Raw genomic sequence first — 17848 nt, 5'->3', positions numbered from 1 at the left:
CGTGGTGCTGACACGATCCAAAGATGTGGGCTGAGGCATGGGAAGTGCGTGGAGTGCTCGGTGAGAGTTATCCCTGCTCTCCTAAGACAATATAAAAAGTTACCCGTACTCACGGGTGTAGGCACATGCATAATACATTTTTTTCCTCTACTAGCTTCTTTTCATCTTCTTTTTCTTTTTTTTGATGGGCTTGACTTGAGCTTTTGTCTTTGGCTAAAGTGTCTTTGGCTCCCTTCTAATTCTTTTTGGTGTTTTAAGTTTTTCTAGAGCTTTTGTCGTCGCTGATAACCTTCGTCGGAGCTAAACATCTTCTCACCCTATGCTCTGAGATCTTTGCATTGCTGGACCTGATAAGAGATCGACCGGACAAGAGCCAACCTGATAGGAGCCGATCTAGCTCGCATCCGACCTGTCAGGAGTGCTCTGCTTTGAAGCCCTAAGGAATTAACACATTTCCTGATCTCAATAGGATCAAAAGACTTAATAGATCAATTGTGAAGTTGTGTGTGTACAAGCAACACAAAGATAAAGATGAAAATAAAATACAATATAAATAATAATTTACACAGGTGATCTTTGCTCGTTGTTTGATTGCTTTAGATTGCTTCCTGAAGATTTAGAATATTAGAATCACTTTCCCTTCAAAATTCCTAAGAATTAGAGTCTAAAATCCTCCACAATTCTCTTTTATAGGTTTCTAAGTCATGGCTAGAAACAACCTAAGAGTTGATTGCTATTTTTCATCAATCAATTGCTTTGGTCAAATCGAATGTTGCTTTATCCAACAGTTCCATCCAACTCAGCATCAAGAACAACATTTAACTAATTCTCTCTATCAATCGACTAATGACGATCAATCGAGTTGATCAGTTGAGTTTTAGACATTCAGTTTGCTCCAATAATATCATCAATTGACTGATGATTAATCAAGTTGATCGACCAAGTTTCAGATATTTTATTTACTCTAACAGTGTCATCAGTCGACTAATGAACCATAATAGTCGATTGATCACATCGAAAACCCCTCAAAACTTGAATTCATGATTTAGAGGTTCATTAGCCAATTGTTGTTCCATAATAGTCGACTGATATATCTGATTTAGAATTACCAAGGCTAAGTTCTTACTTTGCTTAGTATCTAGTTGACCTCAACTTATTAGGATTTTTATTGTCTAACATCTGATCAATCTTGACATATTAGGATTTTCTTTTGCCTAACATCCGGTCAATTTTGATCTGTTAGATTTTTTTACCTAACATCTAATCAACCTTGACCTACTAGGATATCACTATTATCTAACGTTCAATCAACCTTAACCGGCAGAAACTTCAGCATTTTCTAACATCCAATCAATCTTGACTTACAGGGGCTTCATCATTATCTAGTATCTAATCCATCTTGACCTATCGAAACTTCATCATGGTGTAGCATTCGACCACCCTTAACCTACTAGGATTTCTCATCTCATACCTAATATCTGGTCAATCTTGACATGTTATGACTTTACCACTGCCAAGTATTTAGTTAACCTAATCCACTTAGATTTCACATCTCATGTCAAACATTTGGTTCTCCATGACCCACTTGGATTTCGCTTCTTATGTTAGGTATTCGATCCTCTATAACTCACTTGTACTTCGCCCTTACTAATACTCTATTGGACTTTTAATTAACAAGTATCCAATCAACTATAACTCATATAGACTTCACCCTTTGACATGGAGTAGAATAGTGATTATCCTACAGGCTGATGAGAAGGGGGTTTGAGGAGAAGGCACGAAGAGATCGTTGTTCTCTAGATTTTTTTGAAAAAATAAAATTTTATTTAATAATCAAGGATAATTCTTCAAATAGCTAAACACATATTTATATAGACTCTAAACCCTAAGATGGAAAAAAAAATCCTAACATAGAGACCACAATTTCTAACTTATAAATAAAGGAAAGAAATCCTAACAGAAAGGAAAAAGACTCATTATTTTAAAATATCTAAATAGACTAAAAATCTAAAAATACAAAAAGAGAAATTACTAAAAATACCTAGAATACCAAAAACAAAATCCAAAAGAATAAATACTAAAAAAATAATAATAATTATCCAACGAATACTCCTGCATCACCCTTGCCAACTTCCTATTAGACTTCCAACCATCAAAGTCCAATAAACCATCACCCATTTAAACTCTCATATCAATTATCAGTCAATGTCGATGTACTTGACTTTTCGCTCAAACATTAACCATCAACACCCAAATCAATCTTGGTCAACTTTAACCCAAGGACATTTGCCCCAACAAACTCTCCTTTCACTTGGCATATTACTCTACCATTAAACTTATTGATTAAATATCGAAACTCAACTCAAGTCAACTTGAGTTTGGTTAATCTTGACTAGAGTTGATTACACCAACAAGTCTCACATCAAAAGTTTCGTAGTAACAGGATTGGTTTATATTGAATTACAAGAGTAGACATTGTCAATATGTGAGATGCTCTCTCTTATGCATGCGCCTAGAGGAAGTGTAAAATATCGGAAAAATGACGATTTTTAATAAGGGGATTTTCCGGAATTTTTGGACATTTTTCGGGAATTTTTCGGAGCTCGTACGGACGAGTTGACGGGGATAAGAACGGGGTCCGGAAAAGCCTGTTTAGGCTACCCAGTTTTAATAAGGAAAAGTTTTATTTTTTCTTTTCCTTTTTCCTTTTTCTTTTTCTTTTTTTAATTTCTTTAAAACCTTCGTTTCTTCCCCCTCCTCACACCCGAGCCCGACGCCGTCTCCCTTCTTCCTCCTTGCCCTAACCGCCGGCGGCGGTTACTTCTCCCGAGCCTCTTCTCTTCTTCTCCGGCCCTGCCCAAGCGCCGGCAAGAGCAAGCCATTGCCGGCGATCCATCCTCTGCCCTAGCCCTGGCTGACCCGCGGTTCCTTCTCTTCTTCGGTTTTCTCCGCACGGCAGAGCACCCCGACCAAGCACCATCTCATCTAATCAGAAACCGTGCCCTAATCTCCGACTTCTTCATCGGTTTCACACCTCAACGCCGCTGTCTCTGCCCAAACCTCCAGCTGTGTGCCCTAGTCGATCTTGGAGGTAAGTTGTTGGAGTTAGGTTTGTTTGGCAGTAGTCTTCACTCTGTTCTTGATCCTCTTGATGTGGATCAAGATCACGAGATTTGAGAGGAAGCAGTGAGTGGTATTCCTTCTTTGGAGTTCAACGATTCACTAATTTTAGATGATTGGTTGTCTGGTTAATCAGTGAATCTCCTCTCCTTGAATTCTGACAGTGAAGTTTCCAGCAGGGGGTCTTGTTGTGGAGTATTTTTAGTCCAGCAGCCATCCTGTGTCCTGCAGCCACGATCCTTGTTGTTGATCAACAAGAGGCAGTGAATTGAGGTGAGGTGTAGAAAATGGATTTCGTAATTAGTTGTACATGTGTAATAAAATTAGGTTTATATTATGTGTTATTTAGGGTTTGCCCTGTTTTTAGTGTTAAAGATTTTTATTTAGCTATTTCATTTGGATATTAGCTAAATAAAAATGTATATACATTGGTGATACAGGATTTTGACGCGAGACGAGTATCTCGGAGTCGGAATTGGACCACTTTATTGGAGGCGGGTACTTTGACTTATGTCTTTTGATATGCATAATAAAGTGTTTAACATATAGCAAGAATTGTGTTTTCCATTTTATTCGGTTGGTCACTACATGATCTGTTTCATGTTATTTGTTTATTTATTATACACTGCATGTTGTTATTTATCTGACCATACATGCTTCCGGTAGTGACCCAACCATGTGATACATCATGTTCTGGACCTAGGGTTTTATATGATACCCTATCTGTTTGTGTACCTTCCATTTGATACATTGACTTGTGGTAGACCTTGTATTTATGTATGGATCTTGCTATGCTATTCATGAGATTGCCATGCTTAGTGTCATGCATCATGTTTGCATGCTGTGCGATTGTTGGCTCCGCTATGGTTGAGCCCATCGCCAGTTACTACACACACCACCACCACCCATGGGTTAGTGGTATATCGACAGTGTGTGTTCTGCTGTCTGGCTCCGTTGGTCCGAGGACTCGGCGTGGTAGCCGTGATCGCCGCTTGTTTAGCTCACGGCATTTAGTGTAGCAGTAGTAGGCCGGCAGATGGTGGACTTTGTTTGGCTCCGTTGGTCGGATGATTAGCCGGCAGAGATATCCTCCCGTCATTGTCGGAGATGAGAGCATTGAGCTCCCCATTTATGATTTGGGGCCAGAGGACAGTACTCCCACTCCGTCACTGTCAAGAGCAGTGATGTCCGAGTGCACGGTCACCATATGCATTTATTGCATTTTATTGTTTGTGATTGTTGCACTTATATGCTGCATTTGTATGGATGCATTTGATTGACATGCATACAGGATTATGATTTTCTTCGGTCTGACGACCTGTTACCTTTGTACCTTGATTCCGGTTAGTACAGTTATCTCCTGATTTCATTTCAGTTGCATTTATTCCTTCTCGTATTCAGGATACTGTACCCATGATTAGTGTTATCTGTTATTTGTTTTATTATGCATATCAGTTGTACCTGCTGAGTGTTGGACTCACCCCGCCTCCATTGTTGATATTTTCAGGTTGAGGTTGGCTGGCCCCCCATATGCACGTAGAGCTAGTTCTCTACTAGTTCGTTATTTGTTTTATTTTGACCTTTTTCTATATCAGACTTTGTTTTAGTATTGTCTTTGGATTTTTCCTATGGATATTGTATGGAGTGACACCTTTTGATGGATTTTTGATATGATATTGGATTTCATTCTACTACGTGCCTGCCTGGACGGCAGAAGAGGTGAGTTCGTTGGATTTGAGCTTTACGAGTGTAGTGGAGTAGGGTGGATTTTGAGTCAGAGTCCTATTGTTATTGATTTGGTTGTGACAGCCAGAGGCTGAATATCTTTATTAACTGCGTGGTGTTTGTTTTTATTTTTGTTATTATTCCAGCCGCCTGTGGCTGATGTATATGTGATATGTAAAAAGTTTCATATTGTCCGCCGTACAGGGGAGATGCTGCCGAAATTTCTTCGGACAGAGACTCCTCTGGGGCGTGACAGGAAGTGCAAATCCAAGTCCTGGATTGCACTAAATCTAGTTGACTCATGTATGAGGGTGACTTGCATACACCGAATGTTGAACCGATCAAGACAAGAAATTGCCCAAGCAACCTAGCCAATATTTTTCTACACAGATCATTTCTCTGCCAGTGCTTTCATACTTGCCTTAAAGTATGTAACAAGTATTTTAATAGTCAACATGAAACAACCCAACCATTAATCGCTAGACACATTAATGACCGATTATTAATCACCAACTTTTGCCATTTTGAGCTAGCCAGAAGAGATGAATAATCGTCATTTATAACATACATAATTGAACATTCCAACACATCATATACACAATTTAACATTCCAACACATCATATTCAATATTCCAAACAAGTCATATTCATACAAGTCAAAACAAACATATCCAAAATGAAATCATACCAAAACAAATCAAAACAAACATATTCATAGAAGTCATATGCATACAAGTCATCATATCCAAAAAAAAAACATTCCAATCTAACATTATCCACGTTTAATAAGTCATCATATCCAAATGAACATATCCCATACCAAACGGTCTCAAAAGGATGGAAAGATACAAAAATAAATCATTGTCCTCTTCTACCTCGATGGATACTTCCTTTTCCTTCCATTCTTCTTTTTTTCCTACATCAGAAAATAAACAAACAAGAAAATATTATTTTTAATAAGAAAGAAAATCTTATAAACTATCATAAAACTTCATATGTAAAGACCTACTTCCTCCGGTATGAATTTTCAATTTCCACCACCTTCGTTGACCTCACCAACCTTTTTAGAAATAAATTAATCGTACTAATTAAAAATACAAAAATGAAGGGAGAACAAACTCAATCAGATAACAAATGTTCAAAAACATTAATTCTAAGGCAAATAACATTCATACACAACAAATTCATGAAGAATCATTGCCGACACCACCACTACCATCATTATCATCGTCACCATCATCACTAGAACTGGAAGGAATCTGACTTGGAGTGGAGTCTACATGAAGATATCACATTATGAAGTCCTATTGTTGGTGCAATTCCCTTTTTCCTAACACTACAAAAAAAAAAAAAACACATATTTATCAACAAATTTTAGCTAGAAAATAATTTGTCATAAATTAACAACAAATTTTATGACAAACAAAGTAATCGTGGCAAATTAGCAACAATATTTGTGACAAAAAAAAATTATCCCTAAATTAGCAACAAATATATTTCATCACAAAATTCGTTGCTAAAAAAAATTTGTCACTAAATTCGTCATCCATTGGCAACCAACGAATTATATAACCGTCACCAGATTGGTGATGAATTCTAGATTCATCACCAATTTTGCGACGAATATATAATTTGTTGCCAATTTGACAACGAATCTAGTCGCCAATGTATTCATCACCAAATACTATATTCATCACCAAATTGGCAACAAATTCTAGATTCGTCGTTAAATTTAAAGATGAAGCAAATTGGCACGGGGTCTCAAATTTGGCGATGAATCCATAATTTGTCAAAAATTCATCGCCAAATTGGCAACAAAGCTAGGATTTGTCGCCAAATTTGGCGATGAATCCTAGATTCGTCGCTAATTCGATTTTGCTAATCAATTAACCTAATCGATTATGAAGCATATTATCAGGAAAAGTCATAGGTTTGCCTTAATCAATTGTCCAATCGATTTCGGGTCATTCTATGATCTGGAATAAGGTCTACCAATCGATTTTGCTAATCAATTATATATGTCAATTGGTGATGAATCCTAAATTCATCACCAAATTTGAGATCCTGGGCATAGCGAAGATGTTTAAATTTGACGATAAATCCAAAATTCATCGCCAAATTAGTGATGAATTATTCAACGAATTTGCCAAAAACCCTAACTTTAAAACTTATCTTGATTCCCCCACCCCCCAAATATACCTAATCCCTCCCCCAAGTCCCCCGACGCCCCCCCCTCCCCCCCACCCAAAAAAAAATTCCCCTAATCCAACGACAACGACATTCGTGGGCTCAAAGAGGGGCGGCGACAAGCTTCCTCCCCTCTCCTCACCTACCTGATATGGCTATCACACCCTCAAGGTTGACTGCGTTGAGGCCAGCCACGCTAAGGCCAACCGTTGTGGCTGGCTGGCCGACCGCTGTGGCTGGCTGGCCGACCGCTGTGGCTGGCTGGCTGCCTGGCCGACCGTTGTGGTTAGCTGGCTACGTAGCCGGCCACTATGGCTGGCTAGTCAGTCGTTGTGGCTAGCTGGTTGGCCGATCACTCTGGCTAGCCGACCACTGAGCCATGGCCTTGAACTTCTTTGGTTAGTCAAGGCCTTAAATTTTTTTTTGTGATAAATAAGTGTTGGATTAATCTGTATTGCAATTTTGGACATCTATTTCTTGTGGTCGGATTTACATAGATTAATATCTTGTTTGTGCATCATTATATTTGATTGTTGACTGTGCAATGTTGGTTGTGCAGATCTCATTTTGGCGTGAGCTGAGTGTATTTAGAGACACTCATTTTTTGGGTATATCTATACTCGTTACTTTTTGTTCACATGTTGATTGGATGCACTCAAAACTTTTTACATACAGGAGACTATTAGGCAATTTAAATATTATAATTGATTTACCTTCATCTTTAGCCTGAATTTAGCAATGAATTTTTAATGATATATTTTTCTAGAATGTTTTGTATCCTCTTGCTTTACTAGTAGATAAATTTTTACCATATGGATTATGTGATAACAACAAAAAAAATATAGAAAAAATAGAGTTGGATGTATAAAAAGAACTTACTTGAACGTCGGGGTTTAACTGCTGAGTTTAAAGTTGGGTTGGAACAATTTTTATTATTTGCTTGCAGTAAAGTTGAGTTTATGGATCGAGATAAGATAAGATGCTTGAGCAAAAAGTGTCATAATGATAAATTTTTATAATATGATAAAGTTGAAGAATATTTTTTGTAGATTTGGTTTTACCTCGAATTGCTATTGTTATGTTGAACCATCATATCTAATGAGGATTATGGATGAAACATACAAGTCTCAATTAGTGTGGATCAGAGTTATTATAATCAATTAAATCCATATCAGAGGATGGTAATTGGTGTAGCGGGTCAGAATTTCATTCCCGAACTGAGTTGTGCAAGTTCTAGTTGTCCTCCAACTATTGAACAAATATTTATACATCACTGTAGGAGGAGGTCGAAGTACTAGGTATTGATGAAGTATATCTCTAATTTCAGGAAGTGTTGAGTGCTGCAGATGAACCTGTGTGGCATGGTTGTGACAGTCATACTAAATTATCTCTCGCTACAAGACTGTTGATTATCAAGACAGAGCATAATGTGTCGCAAGATTATTTTAATGATTTTATTCAAATTATTGGAGAGATATTGTCGCATGATCACATAATGCCCAATGATTGTGAAAGAATGAAGTCTTTTGGTGGAAAGAACTGATGTTTACAAATATAGTTGTTTATTATATTGGGAAGATGATGAAGATACAAATATTTGTAAATTTTGTAATCAATCTAGGTACAAGAGAACCATAAGGAGTCAACAGTGATGTAAATCACACGCTCAGTTATTTTATTTTCCTTTAACTTCTAGGTTACAAAGGCTTTATGCATCAAAGGCTACTGTTGAACACATGACTTGGCAAACAAATCATCAAATAAAAGAGGTACTAACATGCCATCCATTAGATGGAGAGATGTGGAAGAATTTTGAAAAAACATATTCTGAATTTGCGAAGGAGACTCAAAGCATTAGATTACGTCTCTGTGCTAATGGATTTGCTCTATTTGGCAAATCAGGAAGAAATTATTCTAGTTGGCCAGTTATCTTAACTATGTATAATCTTCCACCTAGAATATGCATGAAAACACCTTATATGTGTTTAACATTGGTTGTGTCTGGCCCGCAAAATATGAAGAAGTTAATAGATGTTTATATGCATCCACTAATTGCAGAGTTGAAACAACTATGGAATAAAGGTTTCCTACATATAATGTTCATACTAATTAGATGTTTGTATGAAGGATACTCTTCTTTGGACCATAAATGACTTTCTAGCTTATGGCATGCTATCGGGATGGAGTATCGTCGGGATCTTAGAATGCCCAATATATATAAAGAGACCAAAGTTAATCAGATTGAAACATGAGAAGAGTCGAGTTATTTTGATTGTCATAGATAATTTTTACCACCCCACATGGCACAACATATGAATATGGAAGTGCATATAAATAGACTAAATGGAGCATATTTTAGGATTTACCGTATTGGAAGAGTCATTTGATTCAGCATGATGTCGATGTAATGCACATTGAAAAGAATATTTTTGATAATCTGATAAATACAGTAATGGATATTGCTTGAAAAATAAAAGACAATATGAATGTAAGAAGAGATATATGACTCCTTTGTAAAAGACTCATTCTTGATATCAATTAAAGTTGTAGGGGACCAAAGTCAAAGGCAATTTATACATTGAATAAGGATCATAGATGTGTTGTTTGTGAATGGTTGAAATTATTGAGATTTTTAGATGATTATGTTTCTAATCTTAGGAGATGTGTCAATTTAAAGGAATACAAATTGATTGGTTTGAAAAGTCATAATTGTTATATATTCATGGAAAGGCTCATTCCTATTGCTTTTAAGAAACTCTTACCAAATTTTGTATAGGGCGTCATTACGGAGTTAAGTATTTTCTTACATGGTATTTGCTCAACAGTTTTGAATCATTCATCTTTAGAGACGTTAGATAGAGGCGTTTCAATCATTATGTGTAATTTAGAAAAGATCTTTCCACCCTTATATTTTTATTCTATAGAACATCTTTTGGTTCACTTGTTATATGAGGCCAAAGTTGGAGGTCCAGTCCATTTTCGATGAATGTATTCATTTGAAAGGTAAAATTTTCATCTTCTATATTTCATTATTCATGCATAAAAATTGACAAATTATATTATATATTAATATCTAATATATATATATTTTTCTTATGTCATAAATTATTTGTGTTATAATTTTTTTATGGTAGGATTTTCCAAAACTTATATTCTGAAATATTGACACAAGAGTTTGATTGCTTCTACCAAGAATTTGCACCATGGTTCAAATCATATGTAAGTAGACAATCTATTGGTTTACACATATGTAAACTTTTAAACATATTTATTTGACTTTATATTCATAATACTCAAACTCACTTTAAGCAAGAATTGTTATTCCATCTGTCATGGGTTCCAAAAGCATTGATATGCACTTAGCCAATATATTTCATAAATAGATTCAATTTTTATACTCAAGAATATGGAATAAAGAAGGATATAATGAATAGTGGGGTATGTATTCAGTCATCCAATGATAGAGGTGTAAAAAATAATTTTTATGGTTTGCTGGAAGAAATTATAGAGGTAAATACTCTATCCTAGAAATGTGAGTTATTTTATTATATGTCCCTGGTTTGACTCTGTTAGAGGGATGAAGGTGCACCCATGGTATAATTTAGTTGAAATAAATCATAAAAGATTGTATAAGAACTATGAATCATTTGTGTTGGCACAATAAGTGATTCAAGTATTCTTTCTTCATATCCTAACTTGAAACGTGATAAGATTGATTGGTAGGCTATTTGTAAAATGAAAGTACTGAAAAAAATTAAGGAACATTGAGAAGATAATACATATCAACAAGAGGAAGTTGCAAACATATTTCAGACCGTGGAATATATTATTTCAACGTTACGAGATCCCAACAAAGATAAACATGGATGCAAGTGAAATTCATGAGAATGATGATGATGATGATGACAACGACTTTGATTTATGATGATGGGTAAGTTTTATTATCTTAATATAACAAAAATATGATATTCTATTTTCATATATGATAATGTTTTATTTATGAGTAAATTTAATTTTAATCTATAAATTTACAAAACTCATAGCTCAATTAGTTATTTATATACTGATTCATTCTTAAATTTATATATTATATCTGTTAATGCACTATATTTTTTTCTATAGGTCATTAGAGGTGATATCTATGAAATTGTTTCACGCACTCTCTAATTTGTTCATAAATATAGTAAGTTTAATTACTTTATCCTAACAATTTTGGTTGACAGTCTCGACGTGGTGGGCATAGACGGAGTACTCTTAGCTAGTCTGCTTCATCACCTACACTGGACCTACACCCCCTTTCAAGTGCAGGGCCTTCCCATGCACCTTCACCAGCACCTTCTCATTCACTGTCGCTAGTATAGGAGCATGTTCCTTCTGCAAGAAATTTAGCCACTAAGATTACATACACTTGAGAGCTTATAGTCCTACTGGGATATTCATAAGTACTATGTTAATATTTTATTTTTTTCAACTATTTTAATTATTTAATAATATTTATTTTTAACTTTATGGTAGATTTACAAATTTTGTACAAGTTATTTACCATATTAATAGAATAGTGAATAACTATTGGGGAGGAACTTCAATGACATATACAAGCACTCTAGCACCTACCAGAGAACTTTGGTGGAATTACTTTAAGGTATACCCCCTTCAATTTATATATGAAGTTAAAGTGAATATATAATCAATTATTTTTTTTCCATTCTAGTGGGCATTCAATTGGGAACCAAGTGAAGAAATGGAAATAAAAAGAGTTTTTAAGAAAAAAATATGGGGATCACATCTGACATGTACTTAATCATGCAAAGACTAAGGGAAAAAAGTCACCTTGCATCACCGATGAAAATTGGACCAGGCTCTCCAATTTTTAGGCAACTGAGGAGAGAAAAAAAAGAGTCAACTGAATAGGTTAAATCAAGCTTATAATTCTGGAAACTCATCTATAACATATGCGGGGGAGGTCATATCAATAAAGTGATAAATGGAACTGCTATGAAACGACTTATTAGCAGGTTAATCAATCATTTCGGAATGGCATATACATCACATATCTTGGATCAAATAAAAACTTTGGGTTTCCAGCACGCCACTGCTACATCTATTTCATTAGGAATTGATGATCTTTTAACAATCCCTTAGAAGGGATGGTTAGTCCAAGACGCCGAACAACAAAGTTTTATTTTAGAGAAACACCATCATTATGGGAATGTACACGCGGTAGAAAAATTACGTCAATCCATTGAGATATGGTATGCTACAAGTGAATATTTGAGACAAGAAATGAATCCTAATTTTCGTATGACTGATCCTTCTAATCCAGTACATATAATGTCCTTTTCGGGAGCTAGAGGAAATGCATCTCAGATACATCAATTAGTGGGTATGAGAGGATTAATGTCGGATCCCCAAGGACAAATGATTGATTTACCCATTCAAAGCAATTTACGTGAAGGACTTTCTTTGACAGAATATATAATTTCCTTCTATGGAGCTCGCAAAGGAGTTGTAGATACTGCTGTACGAACATCAGATGCTGGATACCTCACACGTAGACTTGTTGAAGTAGTTCAACACATTATTATACGTAGAACAGATTGTGGTACTATCCGAGGTATTTCCGTGAGCCCTCAAAATGGTATGACAGAAAATTTTTTTGTCCAAACACTAATTGGTCGTGTATTAGCAGACGATATATATATTGGTTTGCGATGTCTTGCCACTCGAAATCAAGATATTGGGATTGGACTTATAAATCGATTCATAACCTTTCGAGCACAACCAATATATATTAGAACCCCCTTTACTTGCAGGAATACATCTTGGATCTGCTAATTATGTTATGGTCGGAGTCCTACTCATGGTGACCTGGTCGAATTGGGAGAAGCTGTAGGTATTATTGCAGGTCAATCAATTGGGGAACCAGGGACTCAACTGACATTAAGAACTTTTCATACTGGTGGAGTATTCACAGGTGGTACTGTCGAGTATGTACGAGCTCCTTCTAATGGAAAAATAAAATTGAATGAGAATTTGGTTCATCCCACACGTACCCGTCATGGGCATCCCACTTTTCTATGTTCTATGGACTTGTATGTAACTATTGAGAGTCGGGATATTCTACATAATGTAAATATTCCACTAAAGAGTTTGATTTTAGTTCAAAATAATCAATATGTAGAATCAGAACAAGTAATTGCTGAAATTCGTGCTGGAACGCCCACTTTTTATTTTAAAGAGAAGGTACGAAAACATATTTATTCTGAATTAGAGGGAGAAATGCACTGGAGTACTGATGTACACCATGCACCTAAATATACATATGGTAATGTTCATCTATTATTAAAAACAAGTCATTTATGGATATTAGCAGGAGGTTCGTGCAGATCTAGTATAGTGTCTTTTTCGCTCCACAAGGATCAAGATCAAATGAATCCTCATGCTTTTTCTGTCGAAGAAAGATATATTTCTGATCTATCAATGACTAACGGTCGAATAAGATATAAATTGTTAGATACTTCTGATAAAAAAGATAACAAAATTCTTGACTATTCAATAAGACCTGATCAAACCATATATAATGGTCATTGGAATATTATATATCCTTCTATTATCCAAGGGAATTCTTATTTCTTGGCGAAAAAATGAAGAAATAGATTCATCATCCCATTACAATATCATCAAAAACGAGAGAATGAACTAATACCTTGTTTTGATATTTCAATTGAAATACCAAAACAGGGTATTTTACGTAGAAATAGTATTCTTGCTTTTTTTGATGATTCACGATACAGAAGAAATAATTCGGGAATTACTAAATATGGGACCGTAGAGTTCAATTCAATTATCAAAAAAGAGGATTTGATTGAGTATAGAGGATCAAAAGAATTTATTCCGAAATACCAAATGAAAGTAGATCGTTTTTTTTTATTCTCAAGGAAGTGCATATTTTACCTGGATCTTCATTGATAATGGTCCAGAACAATAGTATCATTGGAGTAGATACACAACTCGCTTTAAATACAAGAAGTCGAGTAGGCGGATTAGTCCGCTTGGAGAGAAAAAAAAATATCGAACTAAAAATATTTTCCAGAGATATTTATTTTCCTGGAGAGGCGGATAAGATATCTAGGCATAGTGGCATTTTTATACCACCGAAAACAAAAAAAAATTCTAAGGAATAAAAAAAATTGAAAAATTGGATCTATGTCCAACGGATCACACCCACAAAGAAAAAGTATTTTGTTTTGGTTCGACCCGTAGTCACATATGAAATAACTGATGGCAAAAATTTAGCAACACTTTTTCCTCAAGATCTCTTGCGGGAAAAGGATAATGTCCAACTTAGAGTTGTCAATTATATCCTTTATGGAAATGGCAAGTCAATTCGAGGAATTTTTCACACAAGTATTCAATTAGTTCGCACTTATTTAATATTGAATTGGGATCTAGAACAAAATGGTTCTCCGAAAGAGATTCATGCTTCCTTTATTGAGGTAAAGGGAAATGATCTGATTCGAAATTTCATGAGAATTGAGTTAGTAAAGTCCAGCATTTCGTATATCGGAAAAAGATATGATAGGGCAAGTTCAGGATTGATTTCCGATAATGGATTAGATCGTACAAATATAAATCTTTTTTACTGCAAGGTTAGTATTCAATTACTTACACAACATCAAGGTACTATTGGTACATTGTTGAATCGAAATAAGGAATGCCAATCTTTGATAATTTTGTCATCATCCAATTGTTCTCGAATTGGTCCATTCAATGGTTCGAAATATAACATGATAAAAGAATCGGATCCCATAATCCCAATTAAGGATTTGTTGTGTCCTTTGGGGACTATTGTCCCTAAAATGGTAAATTTATATTCATTTTACCATTTAATAACTTATAATCAGATTTTGTTAAAGAAATATTTGCTACTTGATAATTTTCAACAGACTTTCCAAGTACTTGAAGTACTTAAATACTGTTTAATAGATGAAAATAGGAGGATTTATAATCCCGATCCATGCAGTAACATCATTTTGAATCCATTCCATTTGAATTGGCATTTTCTCCATCACGATTATTGGGAAGAGACATCTACAATAATTAGCCTTGGACAATTTTTTTGTGAAAATATATGTCTATTTAAATACAAATCGCACATAAAAAAATCTGGGCAAATTATAATTGTTGATGTTGACGCTTTAATTATAAGATCCGCTAAGCCCTATTTAGCCACTCCAGGAGCAACTATTCATGGCCATTATGGTAAAATATTTTACGAAGGAGATACATTAGTTACATTTATATATGAAAAATCAAGATCTGGTGACATAACACAAGGTCTTCCAAAAGTGGAACAAATCTTAGAAGTACGTTCAATTGATTCAATATCAATGAACCTTGAAAGGAGAGTTGAAGGTTGGAACAAAGGTATACCAAAAATTTTTGGAATCCCCTGGGGATTCTTGATTCAAGCCGAGCTAACCATAGCTCAAAGTCGTATCTCTTTGGTTAATAAAATCCAAAGGGTTTATCGATCTCAGGGGGTACAGATCCATAATAGACATATAGAGATTATTGTACGTCAAGTAACATCAAAGGTGTTGGTTTCAGAAGATGGAATGTCTAATGTTTTTTCACCTGGGGAATTAATTGGATTGTTGCGAGCGGAACGAGTGGGGCGCGCTTTGGACGAAGCGATCTCTTATCGCGCAATCCTATTGGGAATAACAAGGACATCTTTGAATACTCAAAGTTTCATATCCGAAGCAAGTTTTCAAGAAACCGCTCGAGTTTTAGCAAAAGCTGCTCTACGAGGTCGTATTGATTGGTTGAAAGGCCTGAAAGAGAATGTTGTTCTAGGTGGAATTATACCTGTTGGTACAGGATTCAAAAAATTAGTGCACCATTCAAGTAAGGACAAAAACTTTTATTTGGAAATCAAAAGAAAGAATCTATTTGACTTGGAAATAAAAGATCTTTTGTTACACCATAGAGAATTATTTTGTTCTTATACCAAACAATTTCCATGAGACATTAGAACAATCATTTACACGATTTCATGATTCCTAAGAGCGGATTCTTTTACTTTAACTATCTTTTAATTATCTGTTTTTTAATTATCTGGTCTGGCTTTTCTTTTAACTTAACTATCTTGTTCTTGTTTGAATATTGATAAAAAAACAAGTAATTAAAAGACATTAATGGTTTGTACTGTGTATTAAAGGTCAATTCCCGACAGAAGGTTCCATCGAAACAATTACTTATTTCAAAGTACCTCGTCTCTTTGTTAAAGTTAAAAAAAAACAAAAAGGAAGTGTGAGAAAAATGACAAGAAGATATTGGAACATTAATTTAGAAGAGATGATGGAGGCCGGAGTTCATTTTGGTCATGGTACTAAGAAATGAAATCCTAGTAGATTGGTAATTTTTTTTAACTCTTCCACTTATTTTTTAATCTATTTCAGACAATTTCATTATTTCTAACAGTATTTTTTAGACCAAGGAAATGAGGAATGAGCTAGCGTTTATAGACACTTTCACCCACACACTTAAAAAAAAAAGACAATACTTGGAGTGGGGAAGAGCTAAAGCAATTAAGGTTTGGATTAATCTTTGATCTTAATTTATAACTTAGATTCAATTAGTTATGTATATGCATTTTTAAAATATTGTTATTATAATTTTATTTTAATTTTTATTAACAATATAGGGGAAATATGATGAGCTAGAGCTATTCAAAGGAGTTCGCAAGCTAGTGATGATACGGACTGATTTGAACCCTCTGTTGGTAATTCTATAAGTTTATGCTTGGAGATGTATCGTAAGGAAAAATGATATTGGGAATGAGTTCTTTGAGTAAACCCTATAAAATTGTTGGTACATCTTCTTCCACTGCACCAATAGTGAGGGCACAAACAAATAACTTGACTAAACATGTTAGCAATTTGAAGGGGATAATATTGTAAAGGGATGAGAAAATGAGATAAGTGCACCGACAACATGACATCATAATGTGACATCTTTAGTTAAGCTCCACTCCATGTCAAATTTCTCCCAGTTCTGGTGATGATGGTGACGACAATGATGATGATGGTGGTGGTGGTGATGGTTCTTCATCATTTTGCTATGTATAAATGTTATTTGTATCTGAATTAGTGTTTTTGAACCTTTGTTATTTGATTATGAACCCTTCTTAATTTGTTTCAAATTGGGTTGGTTAGGCCACGGAACGTGGTGGAAATTGAAAATCCATGTCGGAGAAAATAATGGAGCGTTTGGTTTACATTTTTCACATCTGTTTTCTAAAAAAAAATATAGCTTTTTTGAAAAAGTAGAAAATGTCTAAAAGTCATTTTCTATTTTTTTTTTCCAAAAATGCTTGTTTTCCAGAAAATGAAAATGGAAACAAGCATAACCAAATGCTCTCTAAGTCTTTACATATTAAGATTTGTGTTAGTTTATAGGATTTTCTTTCTTGTTAGAAAATGATTTTTTTATTTGTTTATAGGAAAATAAGAATAATGGAAGGAAATGGAAGTCTCTGCCAAAGGAATAAGAGGACAATGATTTGATATGTTTGTGTATGAGACATTTTCATTGGGATATGATGACTTGTTGCAACAACTTGGAGAATGTTAGATATTTTTGGGATTGATGACTTGTATAAAATTTGTATGGATTTGATATGTTTGTTTTGACTTGTTGTATGGTTTCTTGTATGTTTGTTTTGTGGCTTGTATTTAGATTTGGTTTGGAATGTTAAATAGGATGTGTATGATAATGAAATTAGGATGTGTTAGTTATGTATGTTATAAAT

The 17848-nt window shown here is 34.8% G+C and overlaps 1 long non-coding RNA gene and 1 pseudogene across 1 annotated transcript; both read left to right on the top strand.

The window, feature by feature from the left end:
- The first annotated feature begins 2754 nt into the window (after nt 1-2754).
- Nucleotides 2755-3617, top strand: LOC121973779. The gene is made up of 3 exons (XR_006109759.1): nt 2755-3091; nt 3300-3393; nt 3561-3617. It is a non-coding gene; the product is annotated as an uncharacterized LOC121973779 (long non-coding RNA).
- Nucleotides 3618-10959: 7342 nt separating this feature from the next.
- LOC121972921 lies at nt 10960-14311 on the top strand (annotated as a pseudogene).
- Nucleotides 14312-17848: the final 3537 nt, after the last annotated feature.

The sequence above is a fragment of the Zingiber officinale genome, chromosome 4A (assembly GCF_018446385.1).
Source record: "Zingiber officinale cultivar Zhangliang chromosome 4A, Zo_v1.1, whole genome shotgun sequence".
Classification (NCBI taxonomy): Eukaryota; Viridiplantae; Streptophyta; class Magnoliopsida; order Zingiberales; family Zingiberaceae; genus Zingiber; species Zingiber officinale.
Note: the sequence above shows the minus strand (reverse complement) of the source record. Positions and strands in the feature narration are given on the sequence as shown.